The sequence below is a fragment of the Molothrus aeneus genome, unplaced genomic scaffold (genome assembly GCF_037042795.1).
Source record: "Molothrus aeneus isolate 106 unplaced genomic scaffold, BPBGC_Maene_1.0 scaffold_40, whole genome shotgun sequence".
Lineage (NCBI taxonomy): Eukaryota > Metazoa > Chordata > Aves > Passeriformes > Icteridae > Molothrus > Molothrus aeneus.
In genome coordinates, this window is record NW_027099068.1 from 1,604,894 (window position 1) to 1,611,579 (window position 6,686).

The following is a 6,686-nucleotide window of genomic DNA, read 5'->3' on the forward strand; positions in this document are numbered from 1 at the left end:
GAACCCGGAGGAGATGCGGCTGCTGCCTCCAGCCCAGCGGGGGATGCACTCCCTCTGGCCTCGCCACCTGCCGCCAGCCCGGTCCCAGTTCAAGATGATGCTGAAAATGACGCCGAGCCTGCGGAACCATCACCAGAGCTGCCCGCGGTCCCACCGCCCCCAGTGGCAGCTGCTGTGGCACCTGCAACCAGCGTGACTTCCCCCCCATGTTTTTCAGGCTGTCCTGGGGCTGCCCCTGCGGGGGAGCTGGGACAGGGGAAGGGGGTGTCGGCCTCTCTTTCCATGGAGAAGGCATGGCCCCACAGCTGAGTGTGGGCGCAGCCCGGCTGCCTGCTTTCAAACTCAGCGTTTTTCACGAGCCAGTTTGCGTTTGGTTGGCAGTTCCCCCTTGGGGCTTGCAAAGCTCCCTGCCATCCCTCGTGCGCCCCAGTGGCGTGGGGGAGGTGGCTCCTGAAAGTTCTGCCTCTGGTCTCCAGCCCAGAGGGGCTGGGGGTGGTACCGAGGGGCAGAAAGTGGGAACACCTTTTGCATTTGCATTGCAGGGGCAAGGGAAACAGCGGAAAGCGACCATCGCTCGCTTGCTGTGGGGAAAAAACATCCCCGGACCCAAGATGAAGATTCTCAGGACAGCTTCTATTCCCCCACTGCCGGTATGGGCCGGTGGTTCGGGGGGAAGGAAGCGTTTGGTCACTCATCTGCCATTGCACTGGCAGCAGGGTGCTGGTCTGTGACAACGCAGAGCCCACCTCGTGGGTCGGGTCTGGGCCGTTTGGCTCGGTTCCCCGGGCCAGGGCCACTGCCCGGCCAGCTGCTGGGTTTGGGGGCTTTGCTTCCCCCGTCAGGACCTGGGCCAGCGTTCTGTGGGCAAGGTCTGGGGTTCCTGATCCTTCCAAGAGGGCCAGGGCCCCCTCAGGGCCTCAGAGACTCCTCTCTGCTGCTGCTGCTCTTTCCAAAAATGAAAATAAAATTTAAAAAAAATTAAATAAAAAGAGTTGAAAGAGCTAGCAGCAGCTCAAAAGCATTGAAGAGGCAAAAATTAGCCTCAGCCCAAGTGGTTCAATAACAGGCTGTTGCCAAGACATTCTAGAAATTTTCTCAGAATTGTTTGATGACTATGAATGGATTTTTGATAACTATTGATGGATTTTTTTTTATCAATTTGTTGTTTCAGGATTCTGCAAGCCTGTTTCAGGACCAAAAGAAACTTTCAGAGATGTCAAAGAGGAACATCTTCACTCCATGGACTTTCTCCTGAAACTCGGCTGTTTGGACTTGGAGCAATGAACTTTCTTTGCAATTGTTTTTTGCATTTTCTTATATTGTAAGATTGTTTTAGTGATATGATAGAATTTTATGTTCTCCAGGTGAAGAATTTCCCTGATCATTTCACATCAGCACTTGATTGAGGTTTTGCTTGGCAACAGATAACCTGTCAAGTGTTGGTTCTTTCCTCTGCATGAGCCCAGCAGAAAAAATTACAAACACTTTTCTTTCTAATTTAACTAAAATAAAAAAGGGTGATATGTCACAGACATCTTTTATGAAAAATCCTTTCCTTAGGTAGGATTTTTCCTCCTGAGAAGCTGAGAGGCCTCAGGAATGAAATGTAAACAATAATTATCTTCTGCTGTGGAATGCAACAGGCAGATCTTTGATTGGCCCATGTTGGATGTTTCTAATTAATGGTCAATTACAGCCCAGACAGGGGCTCGGACAGAGAGTCTGAGCCACAGGCCTTTATTATCATTCTTTCCTATTCTATTCTTAGCTAGCCTTCTGATGAAATCCTTTCTTCTATTCTTTTAATATAGCCTTAATGTAATATATATCATAAAATAATAAATCAAGCCTTCTGAAACATGGAGTCAAATCCTCATCTCTTCCCTCAACCTGAGATCCCTGTGAACACGGTCAGAGGGGACACGCAGGGTCCTGCTGCCGTTCTCCTCCGCGCTGCGTTCTGGGCCCGGACAGAGAGGAGCAAGGGCAGCTCAGGCTGCAAAGGTCCCTGTCCTGCTGCTCCAGCTGCACAGCACCATGGAGTTAAAGGTCGTGCTGAGCATGCTGAAGGGAACAAGGACCCTGGGTTTTAGAAGAGCCAGCTTGAGGATGCTGTGAACCCAGCCATGTGGGATTCCATGGCAAGCATCCACTGAGGGCAAAGGAGCTTGCAATGCTGGAAGGTTTCACAAAGAGCTTCCTCAAAGCACAGCAATGCTCCATGCCTACACACGGACAGGAACAGGGCAGAACCAGAGACCACCATGGCCTAGCAGTGAGCTTTGGGTGTGCCTGAAAGCAAATGGAGCAGCAGCAGCAGCAGCAGCAGCAGGGAGTGGCTGAGACTCAGAGGCGCGACTGTCCCAGCGGCCGCAGCGCTGTCAGGCAGTGCCTGCACACTGGGTGCGGTTCCGGCGGCTCTGCTCTCCCCACAAGCCAGAAATCGCAGCCCCTGCCTCAGATCCAGTCAGAAACCCAACCAAGTGAGACCAGAGGCAGGGGACCCTTCCCATCTCTCTTGGGCATGGCTGCAAAACAGCTGCTGCGTCTTCCTGCGCCTGTGTTTGGGCTGTGCTGAGCCCAGAGCCGGCCAGCTTGTGCTCCGCTGTGCCAGGAGCGTTCTGGGCGGGCAGGAGAAGGGCTGCGTGCACAGTGGGGAAGGGGCTCACCAGAGCCTCCTGTGGGAACAGGGCTCCACTCCCAGGCTGGGAACAGCCTGGTTTTGCTGCCCTGAGCGTGGGCAGGAGCTCAGGCACGTGCAGAGGCAGAGAGCAGCTCTTGTTTATAGGGGCCCTGGGCTGCGTGCCGCAAGGGACACGTGGAAACAGACTTGGGGGCAAGGAAGATGAGCTCCGGCTGGAGTGCCTGTGCTGCAAGAAGCAGAAGTAATTCAGCCCTGCCAAGGTTTCTTAAGTGTGTGTTGGTGTTCCCTGGGCAATGTAGGCATTTGGGGAAATGCCTTTGGAAGAGAGGGGCTTGCTTCTCAAGCAAAGTGCTTCCCCAGGAGCCCCCAGTGAGATCGGTGCAAGTGTCTCCATTTGACTCCCTGTGTCTCCTTCAGTCCTTGGGGCCCCTTGCACTTTGCAGAGGGGCATGCAAAGGGAGAAGGCTGTGAAGAAATACGAATTATGTTCTCTTGATGCAGAGTGTGATTTTATACCCTCTCTCCTATGGTGCAGATGCTCTTCATTTCTACTGTGTTGATTATTCTTATCAATACATATTTTAACTTGCTCTGGCATTCTTCCCATAGAAAAGCTTTCCTTGGGTATTTGATTTACGTCTGCAAATGTTGATACGTAACTTCAGGTATCTGAATTTAGCCCATTTCTCCTCTCGCTTTCATTTCAGAAAATGTCAGAATTACAGACGTACACACTAAAGTATCCAAGATTTCTGTGCAACAGAAAGATGAGTAAACAGTAGTACAGCCCAATCTACATTACCTTTAGCAGTTACCAAAGCCAGTAGGTATTTAGAAAAGTGTGCCTTCTTTCAGCAATATTACAAATCGATTGTTATGTACAAATTATAATATTATAATATTATAATATTATAATATTATAATATTGGCTTTACACAAATATTAAAATGGATTCTATATGTGTGATATTAAAGTTGTGATCTTTATAACTTTGTTATAAAGATATAGTTTTTATTTCTGTTGTTAATTAAGCTTAGAGAGCTCCCAAGGCCTTGAAAATACTTGAGACTGATTTTGCAATAAACTATCTTTTAAAACTCTGTTTGGAAAGCAGAAGGTAGGAACATCAGTCATCTGTTGTGTTTGACTTTATTGTTATTTGAGATTGTAGTAAATACTGAGCACGAGCTGGGATGCAGATTGTAATTGCTCATCTTTCCAAAGACAGATATGGATACTATTAAACTGTGCCCTGTTTATTGTTCCTAACTGACTAATTGACTGCAGTAGTTTTATAGTGCATTTTTATTGTTGTAATGTCTAAATGTAGTGGGAGAATAGATATTTGACTTGGGGTAGTTTGGCTTTTGTTTTTCGAATAATAAAACCACTCTCTTCAGCCTGGTGAAGAAGAAATCGGCTTCTGTCCTTGTATACAGCTATGGGTTTGTTTACACAGCTTCTCCTTCCCTTCTCTGCCTAGGCTTTCTCACCTGCAGTTTTCAGTAGAAAAGCAACAAACCTTTGAAAGGCTAAACCTCAACATAACTGTGACCCTCAACCAATACTTCCTTCTTCCAATTTCTTAAGATCTCTTTGTCCTGGGCACTCAGTATGGCCTTTTTCCTCAAAGTTCTTTGCTGTCTTGAATGCTTACAGCGTAACAGGTAATCCCTGATCTATTTTCAACTCTCTGCTCAGATGCAGACTGCTGGAAGGGAGGTAGGGCTGGTACTGGAGACCTGGCAGCTTGTCCAGGAAGCAAAGATTTTGAAAGAATGGTAATGTGGAGAAGCATGCAAGTCCGGGTGGTGAACTCATAGATGCAAGTACTTGCAGTTTCCTGTCGGGGTTTTACAGTTCAAGGGTATGGTCTCTTCTTATTTCTGTCCCTTAATGCTCAATCCTTGCCACACTTCTTCAACTTCTTTTGCATTTCATCTTCCGTGTTTTCTTCCTCTCTTCTTCTTTCTGTGACTTTCTGTGCAGGATGGATAACCTGTCATACACTGTCAGCTTGCTCAGTGACCGAGTAGTGAGTGATATGATGGTGTGGAAATTGGAGGTGCACAGTAGGCAAACGTGTCATGCTTCTGTGTGCCCTCTGCAGGCAAACCTGCTTCCCAAACCTTCAGTCAGGCTTGGAAAAAAGGCTTGTCACCACTACTTTGTTGTGGTTTATGCATTGATGAAGAAACACTTCCATCTCAGCCCGCTTAAGCCACTGCAGAGCAGGAATTGTTGCTTTGGTAGCAGATGTGCTGGCAGGGTCCTTACAGCTCCACAAGATGTGCCTCTTCTGGAACAGATTTCTGCATCTTGGTGCAATAAAATCTATGCTTTAAATTGCACCAGGGCAAGTCATGCACTCATGTAGCTGTGTTTTCAGACATAGATATTTATATATATGCCTAGTGTAGGCCTCCTGGGGAGCAGGGACAAATGAGGAAGGGGGCTGATAAAACATGCTTCTGCTTCAAGAAAAACCCCCGTCTTCCCTTTCCAGAGAAGGATATAAACTTTTTCTTGATTGGCCTAAAGGGGATAAACAAGTCCCTCCATGTCCTGATCTTTTACTAGTCTCAACTTATTTAGAAAAGTTGTAATTTTTTTTTTTTTGTGGTGGGGGGTTGGTGGTGTTCAGGTCTGCACTTCAGACCTGTTCTCCCAGCAGCCAGGGACCTACAGCTGCTGTGGGTGGGGCAGGTGCTCAGGTAATTACCAACAGGTGCTTGGTAATTGCTAACAGCAGTTGAGGTGAGAAGTTGGCTTGTGCCTGGCTGAGGGCTTGAGGACTGTGGTGAGAGAAGGGATAGGGAGTGGAGTGGAAAATATTAGTTACACAAGCAAATCTGAGGTGTAGGTGGCATTTAACTGGATTAGGGACTGCATTTCATGGACTTGATCACAATTTATGAAGAACTGAACATTTAACTATGAGATAGGACTATTTAGTTGCTATTCTAAATGCTGCATTTACTAATATGTAATGTAATTTCTTTGTATTTTGCTCAGAAGCTGTCTCAAAAACATTGAAGTCCAAATAAAGTCTTCATAAACACAAGTTAATAGCTTACTTTTTGTTAAAAAGGGAAGCTGAAAGGGCCAATGGCTCTTGCATTCAGTAATTCACACATTTTAAAAGAAGTGGCTCTCTCCTGTTCCTGTGGCTAGCTTGTCTCTTCAGGCTAGGAACCATTTCTGGGAGCATTTCCTTGCTGCTCCTATATCTCTATCCCTGTGGAATCTGATGCTAATACTATATTTTTCTAAAATTAGAAAATTTTAAATTTCTGTAGGCCCTTTCATTTTGTAATTTGCACCTGTCACTTGAGGGGGAAGAAAGGTCTGATAAGGTTTTTTTCTTGTAGGCCTCTCAAATTGCAGCCCATTGCATTTAGCTGCAAAATTCTTAGTCATGCTAACCGGATGCCTGAAATGGAAACTGGTGGAGAGTAAAAGAAATTGCCTGGTGCAGATGCTATCAACTATTTTTAGTTCCTGACAGTCCAGTATTCCCTTACTCAAGGACTGTTCATATTTCTTTCTCTTTTTCTTGCAGCTCTCAGTTCTGTGATGACCGAGAAACAAAAGTACAAAGTAAGGGTATCCAGAGTAGATGGACTTTATGAGAATTAGGGGGCAATTTGACCATACACTGATCTGTATGATTGCCTTCTTCTGTGAAAGATTGTAGTGGTGTTGTAATATATGTTGGGAAATAATTCATGCTATAAAAGCATGTATTTCATCAAGATTGTGAAATCCAAACAAGTCTATTCAAATTCCGAAATTCCTGAAGGCAGCAGGAGAACAATCAGCACTTAGCTTATGAATAGAGGCACCCAGCACAATGATCACCATTATCCCGAGTCATGGGCAGACACCTCAGAGCGATCATTGCCCTGTTGATAACATCGATCAAGATGGCCAAAGTCGCCAGAAAGGTAAATGTGAATACCCGACTTCCCCGATCCATCAGCGCTGGCTGTCAACAAGGAAATGGCGATGGTCCAGCTCTGCACAGGGAAAGAACCAACTA